A 12582-nucleotide genomic window follows, 5' to 3' on the forward strand; every position below is an offset into this window, starting at 1 on the left:
ATTTAATTTGGCAGGCATTAATTTTTGAGATTCATATTTATTTAATTATTTGTTTGTTTAATGCGTTAAAAACAATTAACACAATTAATTCAGTATCCGTTTTTTTTTTTTTTTTTTTTTTACTTCATGAAACTTCACGCAATAGGAGAATGGGATCTCAAGTTGTTCCTGGAAGGCTATTTATCCTTTACAATGGAAGGTCGTTCCAGGGTACTCAGCCTTACAGGCTCTGGTTAGGGTGGGACGGGGTTAGGGCATCTGCTGCCTGCCAGGAACAAACCCGGGCACCTTTGTACAATGGGCAAAACTTCAATAATGTTTTTCCCCACTTTCTATGGTTAAAATTAGCATATATATATATGCTAAATGTTTTTAAGATCATGAGAAACATTTCAGGCAAGTGACCCCAAACTTTTGAACGGTATATATATATATTACTTAATTGATCTGAAGGCGTATGCTTAAATGTTTGAATTAGTTTTAACAAAACTAAAATTTTATTTAAAAAAAAAAAAAGTTTTTGAAATGGATGAACCCTTGGACTGAATAATTAAGAAAAGCAGCCTCTAAGTGCCCAGCATATAGATGGGAACTCCTTCAATACTGTTTAAAAAGCATCCCAGGGTGATACCTCAAGAAGTTGGCTGAGAAAATGTCAAGAGTACATTTTTGCCAAATCTAGGCAAAGTGTGGCCACTTTGAAGATGCTAAAATATAACACAGTTTTGATTTATTTTGGACTTTTTTAGTCACAACATAATTCCCATATTTCAATTTCTATTATTCCATAGTTGTGATGACTTTACTATTATTCTAAAATGTGAAAAAAATAAAAAAAATAATGAATGAGTAAGTGACCCTAAACTTTTGAACGGTAGTATATATATATATTGTGTGGAGTAGTGCGCACTTAGTTATTACACGCAACACATGTCCCGGGCATAATAAACACGTGAGCAGATTTACTGTACAGAGAATGGAGAACCAGGCATCCGAGAGATACAGGCAAACTGCTGTATCTCTTCGTATCTCCTGCAAATGCGCAACTACTGCCGTCTGAACCACTGTTAAAAGTGAAACCACCCGAAAGAGACCCAGTGTGTGTGCAATAGTGTCTGAGAAGGACCTAGACATTCAGCAAGTTGCAGACAAGTATACAGTAGTGTAGTCTATGGCATACGCAGGCATACGCCATATGCCCACCAATCTTTCTAAGGATTTTGCGTATGCTCACTTAAAATAAGTGATGATACGTATGGCCGCCAGGACAATGAGTAGGCTTTTGACCCATAACTTTTCAATCTACTGAGGCAATGATGCAGCACCATTGAGTGAATTGTGATTTTTGTATTTTAAAAAGTGTACAGAGATTATCTCTAAATGGCATGGATCAGTGGGAGGCAGGAACACTACTGAAGGCATGGGCAAGTCTGACTCAGCTGTGTAACCAATCAGAATGTACATTTTAGATGCAAATGGATATTTGCTAACCAATCATATTTTCCGTTTCAGTAAGGGGTGGGACATTTCTAGTGTCTGTAGTGAAATGCTGATTGTCAGCAACCGTGGAGTCACCATAGCTTGCACTGTAAATGTATTTCCCTTCTATTCAACTTATGCTATTAAAAAATACTGCATGTTATTGCATCTGTGCTAGTTTTTGATGCTCATCACATAAGACAGACAACTGAGTTATACTGTAATTATATCAAATGTCATTTTTTACTGCCTTTTACTGCTGTCAGTAAAGAAAAAATAATTAAAATAAATGATGACTAATCAGTTTCTTGCAAGTTCTTTGAGACAAAGTATAAAGTATATTTACAGTACCATAAATATATTTATGATGATTTTTTTATGGTTTGTTGCAATGTATCATGTACCATAACTTAATCACAATTTATCACTATATTTAAGGGACCTGATAAATAAGAAAATAAAAATAATAAATACAAAACACATTGTATAAGTATCTATGTGAAGAAATAATAGTTTCGATAACAATAGAACAAAAGCCTATTCGGGAAGAGGTTATTGTCCACATACTATTTTCTCTCTTTTATATGCAAGTACAAAGGTAAAATGCCAGAATTTATTTGACATCTGCTCAACATGCAACAATAGACACAGTTACAATCAATACAATGAGATGCGTACTGTGGACATTAAAATATACACATAATAATATACAGTATAATTATTACAAAATGTAGTTTACAGTTTTAAAAATGACTAAAAAGAAACACATTCCTCCTAAAACTCATCTGTTTATTGTTATTTTGAGAGATGAAGACTATTCCATGCACAAATGTCTAAAAAGAAGAGATCAAACTGGATCTAACTAGGACAGAAAGGGAAGTGGACGGCCAGAGTCTCTTGTTTGAGAAACAGACCCTTCACATTTCCTTAACTAGCAGCTTCAATAACCAGTACATGCCAAACACTGCAATGCAGCAAGTAGAAGATTCTTGGATGAACAGAGTGTTCAAAGAATACAGCATGTATTTAACACTTGGATGGTGTTAACGATCAAGTCCCTACTTTGAAGCTGCCAGGTCAAATTGACCCGTTTTTATCTTCAATTTCAAAAGGCTGTTTGCTCTATCTCTCTACTTTTGGTCTTAAATAGTTCATATAGGTTGCAGCCAAAAAAAAAAAAATAATAAAAAAAAAAAAAATAATAATAATAATATATATATATATATTATTTTTTCTCTATCACCTTCAATCACAATACAGATCTGAAAACAGGGGGCGCCCTAATGCAGCTTCAAAACTCTTGCAATATAAAAGATTCAAAAGCTTGTAATAAAGTCTCTAATTGCTCTATATCTCTTCTTTTAGTCTTTATTCTGCTAGATGGCAGCAGACACTAGAAAGAAAAAGGTTTTCTCTATGACCTATCACAATATACATACATATCTGAAAGGCAGGGGACACCCCAACAAGTTTTGTGACTCCACCTATAGACATCAGGTCTTTTTTGGGAAGCCTCGTGCTTCCGCCATATTTTGTAGAATATCTCGGCCTCTGAATGGACTACAAACTTAATCTTTGTGTCATTTGAAAGCTTTTTTTTTTTTAACTGCACTTTTTTTCTGGACATTTAGGACATAACAGTGGATTATTTACCCAGACAAGCTGTGAGACAAGTAAATATACACTCATTTTGTAGGAAACAACATAAGGTAACAGCTATTTGGGTAGATACAAAACTTTTTTTTTTATTAACTTTTTTTTATTCACAATTTTACTTTGAAATTCTTGTGTGTGAGCTTGTTTGTGACCATGTGTGTGTGTGTGTGTGTGTGTGTGTGTGTGTGTGTGTGTGTGTGTGCATGCGTGCGCGCACATTCACGTGAAATTATGAGTATGAGTTATAATAACATTTTTAATTATAACAACGTTTCTACCACTTTACAGCTTTCTCGTAAGTTTTTATATGATCCGGGTTAAATTGACCCAGAGGTACAAACTAGGTAATTTTTTGTTGCTTTGTAAAAAGTAATAATAATAATAATTACATTGCTAGGTTAAGATCATGTCTGTGGAGGATGTCATGAAGTTTCAGGACAAAAACTTAAAGTTAAGTCGATATGAATCAGTATTAAAAGTTGACCTGACCCGTGAATCCATCCAAGGGTTAATTAGAAATATTAATTTGTAACATTACAAATGTCTTTAATGTCATTCTTGATCACTTAAATGCATCCTTGTTGAACAGAAGCATACATTTCTTACAAGAACAAAAATGTCTCGGTGTTCCCAAACTTTTGAACGGCAGTCTACACATTCCAATTTACAGTATATGCTGAATTATGTATATTGGGACACTTTTTACTTTTTAGCAATCAGTTTGGATTGCTATCTTTTAGAGTAAATATTGACAAGGATGGGATGCGTTTTGGCCCAGTTCACCAAAAACTTGTAGAGTTCGGCAAGTAAAGGAAGATAGCAGCAAGTTAGGTTTTCAGCACTCGTGATATTGCACATGTTATTGAGTAGAGTGAAGAGAGGAGTTTATAGTTTGTGAGGTTGAACTATTGACATTCATCCCTAGGGCTGGAGTCTTGTAAAACACATTTTTAAACTTTAGACACAAAGATTTAAAAAGAGCTAATTTGAAAACGGATTTTCCTGTCTGGGTTTTGAGACTGGAAAACAGACCCTTTTCCCCCCCAGAAAAATCTTATCTCCTGCCTATGCACAAGCTTCATGTTTACACAAAGTTATGTTGCATGTCAACTCAAGTGCGTTAGCTGAGAGTGTGAATCTGAGTTATGTTTGTTGTCTATGTTTAATGTGAAATAAAATAATTCCATTATCACTAAACTAGCTGGCGATATTTGGTTGATTTACTAATACATCAATGTAGGTCCTCCTTTTTCAAATGCAGCATTTCTCTGTTAAACGTGTTTAAATACTGACATCTATTGGAGACTTTATAAAAGAGCAGCAGAATCATGTACAGTAAACACATCATGGCTCTGTTTGGAAAAGAATACTGCATTATTAACACTGAAAAAAAAAAAAAAAAAAAAAAATAGTAAGTAAAACAGTAGGCATTATGCAACAATAAACATTTCAAACAGCTACATGACCACATTTCATATGATTTTATTTCTGGTTTCCACAATCGCATTTTCCTTTGCTATATAATTTTGACAAATGTAGTAGGTCATGCAGATATTTATGCAGAAAATACAGAAAAAATTGCATAATGTGTAGAGTATAGGTCTACATACTATACTGTAAAGGAAGAGAAAAACAAGAAGTTGAACTAATTTGAACATTTTTTATGTATTTTGAGAAAGTTCTTAGAAATTGCCATCATTATGATGACACCTATGAAATGTGTGAATGTATTCATGACAGACTAAAGGGTCATTCGCACCCAAGGCGAATTTCTGTTCTTGTTTTTTTTTCTTCTTCTTCTTTTCTTCCAATTTTTTTAACTTTTTTTTTCTATGTAAACGTGCTAGAAAGACGTGACCATTCAGTAAAAGTAATATTCCATTCATAAGCTTGTTTCTCATTCATCTTTGCAAACTTTGTCCTTTGGACACTTGTCTTTTGAAATATTTTTTTTTTTTTATTTAAAACAATTACTGATATCAGTAACTGCATTTTTAAATATCTGTCATTCACTCCTGTTCAAAACGCCATCTATTCTTGAAATCAGCAATATAATTACAACTGGTAAAAATAAATATTTGATAACTGGAATTAGATTTTCACTAGTAGAAATGTTAATTTCAGATATCTGTAAAGTAAGTGTAACTAGAAAGACAGCCTTTTAAGCAAGGGCATAGCCAGGAAATTACTTTTGGGTTGGCCTCAATAAAAATGGATGGGCCAAGTTTTCGCCCAACCAAATTTTCCATAACAAAAGAGAAGCGCCACATTCAAACATTTCTTTCACACTTTCAGAAATAAGAATTTATGCATTTTTAAAAACAATTTTATAAATATATATTTGAAGTCAAAGAATACCCTGGTGAAAAAAAAAATTATGTTAAGTATACTTGCAGCCAGACTAATTATCAGTATGCTTCAAGTGTGTTAATGATTAGTGAACTTGAAGTGTGCTATTTTGGAACAACTAATTTTGTACTAAGTATATTTTAGTTGTAATTAAATTGTAGTAAAGCATAACTTTAAGTGTATTTAGTGTACTTTTGTGTGCTAAATTGGAACAACTTCAAGTTTGTGATATTAAAGTGTACTTTATTTGTGTTACAATACATTACAAATTAATTACGAGTGTCTTCGAAACATACAAGCAATATACCATAAGTGTATTATATTTGAGTAAAAAGTATATGCTCAGTAATACCTTTGGCTTATTCCAAATACTACAAATTGCACACTTTGTCTTCAATAACAAACTGTTATTACTTAGCTATACTTTGTACAATATACTTTAAACATTACATTGTCTTAAACAAGACAGTATTTTAAATGTGTTACCTGCTTACTGAAGGCTGAATTTCTTGGGGGACTTTTTTACCTAATGCTGAATGCACTTGTTTTCAAGGCCATTACAATAAATAACATATCACTTCAATAACAGACAGAGACACGTGGTATTAACAACTCAAACAGTGTTTATTTAAATCTCACATGGTTTTATAATTGTAAAACATAACAGAATGTACCAACCATGCTTTTAAATTAAAAGAACGCTGAAAGAAACAAACCAAATAAAAAAAAAAAAAAAACATTTTGGAACAGCGGCCACACACAAATTACGCATTGTTACTTTTTCTTGCTGAAATGCTCATTGTTTCACTTGCACCTGATGGCCGCTCATACATCAGACGCACTTGTGTGTGGAAACTCCGCAAGAACAGCATCTGTTAACAAAGTAAAACAGGTAAGGTCAGAGGGCATGTTCATACAACTTTTTCTTTCCACTATATCAGTCTGTCTACATCCTGTATTAAACCAGTACTACTTAATAAAACGTACATGAGGATTAGCAGTGAGGAATTGTATCAGTACGTCATGTCAATATTGCTTCCAGTATATAGTCAAACATACAGTATACAACAGGAGCAAGTACACCAATGTAAGATCACAATATAAATCAAATGATACAACACTATTCAAGTTGAATAGTATAGTATTTTATAATATGAATAGTCAAAGAAAAGATGTTAGAAAGACTGCATTGGAAACACAGTCCCCAAAGTAGAAACAAATGGAAAATACACCTGCAATGAGAACAAAAGGTGTATGCATGGGGATGACATTTATAGATGGATGCCTTTGGATACACCAAAATACTGGATAACATGATAACTACCAGTCTCCAGAAGCACTTACTGTTGTTGCACAATTCATACTGTTACATATATTTGTAATAAAGTCAAATCAATACTGTTAGTTTATAATTATAAACAGGACCAAATACTGTACTTGTTCCACTCATAAGTAATACATTTACTGAGAGGTGATACATTTATATATTTTTACTTCTATATAATATTGCACAGGTATATTAAATAGAAGTATATTACATAGAAGTTGTATACTGTTGCACAGTATACAACAGAAGTACTCACTTCTGTTATATACTGTATTTAACGATTATTAGGGCTGGGTTAAAAATATTGACTTATCGATTTTAACCGATTCTCATTTTGATGAACGATGTCGTTTCTTAAATCCCAGTAATACATTTTTCAGTCTAGCTGTTTTCAGTTGATGAATGAACAAAACTTTGTAGCATCCCTCTTATTCAATAAATAGCAATACACTTTGTGTTTTTTTACTATTGTTAAGAAAAAGTCTCAGCTTTCAAATTCTACCCATTTCATTATGAATTTCAAACAATAAATACCATTTTTGTGTGACAGATTGCTGTAGTGCCTCAGTTCATGTGGCATGTGAACCAATCATCTCTTCCTCTTTACTACTAGGTATAGGAGACATAAACATGAACAAAAATCAGAAGGTGTGTTGAAAGATACAGTACAACTTACTGAAATCTGTATCATGAATATATATTTATGTCATTAAAAAGCTATTATAAAAACAAATGTTAAGCTTAATTGTAGTAATATTACAGTAATACACCAACTGGGGTTCCCTGCAGTTTACAGTCTTAGTTGAGAGATTTTTTTTCCTTGAGAAAACCTTCCATTACTGTACCGAATACATATCCCAATTAATCATTATAGAATTGAATTGTAATTAGAATTTAATCGAAAGCTTGTGAATCGAAATTGAATCGTGGAAATTGGTGTCAATACCCAGCCCTAACATTTACTGGTGTTTTCCTCCCCATGTCCATGCAATCCTGCTGCTATAAAATTAACATTTTTAGTAACAATTTTCCGGACAAAAATTTAACTCAAGAAAATTACAGACCTGTTATGGCCTGCACTTTGGCAACATCCAGCTGACTTTTTTGGGAGCCCCCTTTCCCAGATTTCCCTGTCAGGGTAGACTCTGCAAGGATTTCCATTGTGAACACCAGAACAGCCAGCTCCTGGGCAAAAATGGTCATGTGAGATCTGTTCAGCCGCTGGAAGGCCCTCTTCAGAACAGTCACTGCACTTCCAGCCAAGGGGTGCTGTATAGAGAGAGGGAGGGAGCGAGAAAGAGAGAGAGCCAACTGATAAATTAATACATGGTTGGGACATCTACCACTGAGGAATAAATATTATTCCAATGTGAAAATAATGTGCATAAATCAAGCTTTGTTTGGAAAACACTGCTAGTAGTCTGTATGTTCCACTATGGAGTGGTATGACCTGTGGTGTGGAGGTTAGGTGTGGGCAATATACCAGTAGACACAAACCAGTAGAACTTTGTGACAGCCGGTTACAATTTTGGACTATAGTCTCTGTTGCGGTTACACTCGTGTGAAGTTACAGTGCTGAATTGTCATTACAGTTTGTCATGCATTTTTAAACCTTGCTAGTTTAAACTTTCAGTCAATTATAACAAGCCATTCAAATGCAATTAAATGGGAAAGGGACTCGGTAGGGAATGTGGTACTTGCTCGCTGTTCTGACAGATAGATCACTTTAAGATTGATCCATTTTACCATAAAGTTACATGGTAGAAATTCAGCATTCTAAACACCCATGAATTAACTATGGCTGTTAAGTGATAGATACATTAGCCCTTAATTGTAACATACCATTTCAGTTTCATTGACCACAGTATTAGATGACATTGCCAATGAGGGGGTCACACCAAGTGAGCTAATCAATGACCGGACACACCGCACACACTTCTTCATTAATTTAATCATTTAAAAGGTAAGTTAGTGTTGTTTGACTAGTAAGAACTCTGCATCTGTGGCACATGACAGATGGATGCAATGTAAAAGCTGGCCAGTATTAGAGGGATAATGGTAGTAAAGTTCAGTACAGGGCAATCATGCCCATTGTGGGACTTTGTACTGTAATGTCAACCCCTCCAATGCCAACCTGAATACCTACCACGAAGGGATGCCATGATTTCTTCATCCATTTGGGGCAGCGTTTTCTGTCCAGTGTTAGCATCCTTTATCTGCTAACAAACAATGAAATTCAGGCACACTGAAACTTTTAATTACAGTCATATTATACCACATTTACATGTATGTTACAACAGAAATAATAATAATTAAAAAACGTCACGGGAAAGTAACAGAAAAGTAACAATTAATGATGCTCAAATTTTAATTCTGCAGTAAAACAGCGGCAGGCCTCAACGCTAAGGACTTTTGCTACTGCCTTGCTCGGGCCAATGGTTCAAATTCTTACTTGCCCTGACAAAAATTCACTGGTCCCACCACAAAACAAAGGAATAAATAAATAAAATATACCCATGTAACCTGTAATAACTGAAAATGAAAAAAAAAAAAAAAAAAAAAAAACTTCAAAATTCCGTACTTCAATTTCCACTGCAAAAACTAATAGCGTAACTAATATAAATTTTAAACAATATTTAAAGAATATTAAAACAATTGACAATTATAAGAGCAAATAGTCAAATTACAAGCAATTGCACAAATAAACACAATTGAGCAAAGATACAAATGAAATAAACAGGGCTTTTCGGGTAGGTCTAACAGTAGTTTTCAGGTACAGATATCAAATGTAAAATAATCACTGCAGACTCTTTACTGTATTAATTAAATCTAGATAATTCCTTAAGTTTCAAAAGTTACTCAGTCAAGAGCAGTGTGTTTTTTCTCTTTTGTCGATTGATGAACATTAAAAACAGACAGTAGCAGGAATATTAGAAGTAAGACAATGCACGGATTCAATATAATGATACACATACTGTACATTGTCTTTCTCAACTGTTTGTTCTAAGGCTGTGTTCGAAATAGATACAACAATGTTTTGTCACTTAATCCTTGCCAATATGAACTGTCGACACAGCTGCATCTGTATCGCTTACACGGCATATGTACAGACCTGTGCACCGCACTTAATTTTAATATAAGAACAGAGCGAGGTTTGAAAAGTGCAAGGTTTCTAAAATTAATTACCAGGATAAAAAATGATAGGGTTGTGCAAGTAATTGAATTTTAGTTTTGAATTTGCCTTCAAACAATCATGAAAAATTACAGTTGAGATTAAACGATTACTTTGCCGCATTCTGTACCTTTCCTTTAAAACGGTGCATATTCGCCACTCATTAAAAGTCCAAACACAGTCAAAAATCATTCAAATCATGTAACAAAAATAATAAAAGCACATTAAACTGCAAACGGAATCCGTGCATTCAGTCATATAGTGACAGACAGATTATTGTCTCTAATATTCTGGGTGGGCCTGGGTCTAATTTGGCCCACCCTTTGCTACGCCACTGATTTTAATAGATCTTCAGTTACTCTTCAGTATATTGTTATCTGAAATCCATTTACAGATGTCTGAAATACCAAATCTAACATACTGAAATACATTTACAAATATTAAAATATATTTCACCAGCTGTAATCAAGAATTTGCATTTTAACTAGTGAAAATTCAATTGCAGATACAGTATCTATAATTCAGATCCTGCACATAATCAATCGATTTGACGCTGTGTCAAGTCAACTTTTAAAAACGTGTCTCAAAACATCTGCGTTCTGTTCAATTCTGTTTATTTTTTTTAGTGCAAGAAGGTGAACACCTGAATGTGGACCCTAAAGGCCCCTCCATTTTCAGTTTCCTGCCGTCATTATTTTCCAAAATATGCAGTTATGGAGAGTGTCTTTGAAAGTATTCAGTTTTTCTGTGGAGAAAAACACTGTACTTGTGTAGATGAGAGATGTAAATGTAGAAAAAAAAAAATAAAAAAAATAAAATGCAGGGTACAATGTGGCTAAAAGTATTTGGAGTTGTAAGGGCTGAAGATTCCCATAAAACATTATTTTTCCTAAAGGTGCTGTGAGTGATTTTAGCCATTCTTTAACTTGAGCCGTTGTATTCTACATGCCCCTCTTTCCAAAACACCAGCCTCCAAGAGAAGGATATAGCTGCAGGCTGAGCTCCAAAAAGTGGCGGGAGCTCCAAACGGCCAGCAAAGGTATACAAAGCCCATAACCTAACCCTTTCCCTAACCCTAACTGTGTGAGGAAGTGTCACCCACTTCTGGAGCTACCCCGCACTCTTTTGGAGATTCTGCCCTCATTTGGAGATCTCCGGCCTGCAGCTACAGTATTCCTACTTGCCCTCCAAAGATAGTGTTGAGACCATCACCATACAGTGGAGCAGCAGTGCATCTTCTCCCAGTTTTCAAACACAACAGTTGCAAAATAGCGCCTGTCAGATGACAACTGTTATTAATCTGAATATTTCATAAAACCAGAATTATCAAAACAACCTTCCATAGTTATTTCTTTTCATACAAATTTTCATTTATTTTGCAACGAGAAAAACAAACAAATTCACAGTTTCATTTGGGGGGGGGCTTAAGCCCCGTTGTCGCACATTAGTGTGGACATGGCCTTAAGAGTTCTCATTTTATTTGTAATTTTTTTCAAAACATATTTTGAAAACTTTTTTTAAAAGCACCTTTATAGATAAAACTGATGAGAATCAAAAGTCTGGCCTCTGCCCATATAATGCTGTTCATTTACCTTTAAGTTAGTTTAACTTCTGAATATTAGCAATGAAAAAGGAAGTTCATCTTCTTGTCTGACATTGGTGGGACGGAATCTCAGGGGCCCCATTTGCAGGCTAATGTTGCATAGATTGTCTGCCCCTGTGATGAATGCAACATGCCAGCTGAGACAGATGGAAGGTCCTCTTAGATGCCGACCATTGATTTCCACTGATTAGCATTAGGAAACAGCACTGCTCTTGATTACTGCCTGGCAACCATGAACATGTCCATTGAGTTTTAATTAACACAGAGTGAGATGCATTTCGTTAACATTTAAAAATAGATAGAGATCTCAAGAGAGAGTGAAGTCTGGCAAGAGATATTAGATTTGAAACTTTACCATGAAGATTATCTGCTGCTAGTGCATTTAGTATTTGGTCGATAATCCATAGACATGATTATTTAGCTCATTCTGTGTTGAAAAATATGAGAATAAATCTTTATAAACTGATGCCTAATGTAATCATACATTATTGTAATTTCCGTCAGTGAATTACATGTTTGCAAACACAAAATAAATGCAGTAATTTTAATAGAAAGGTCAGTTACACTTTACAATAAGGTTCTATTTGTTAACATAGTAAATGCATTACTGTAGGTGTCATGAACTGTCATATAAACCATTTTTTAATCTTTGTTAATTTATAAATGTACAATTTTTCATTATAAGTTCATGTTAATACAGTATGTAATGCATTAACTAGTGTTAACAAATTTCAATATACAAATTTTGATTTTAAAAATGCATTTGTATATGTCAAAATTAATATTAACCAAGATAAATAATGGCTGTAAACATATTGTCCATTGCTAGTTTATATTAAATAATGTAGTTAACTAATGATAACAAATACAACCTTATTGTAAAATGTTAGTGTAAATTAAAAAAGTGTTGAAAAGAAAAAGTCTGAAATCATGAATCGAACACAAGCTTATGAATGGAATATGACTTTTACTGAAGAAGAAAAAAAGAAAAGACAA

The sequence above is a fragment of the Myxocyprinus asiaticus genome, chromosome 50, assembly GCF_019703515.2.
Source record: "Myxocyprinus asiaticus isolate MX2 ecotype Aquarium Trade chromosome 50, UBuf_Myxa_2, whole genome shotgun sequence".
NCBI lineage: Eukaryota > Metazoa > Chordata > Actinopteri > Cypriniformes > Catostomidae > Myxocyprinus > Myxocyprinus asiaticus.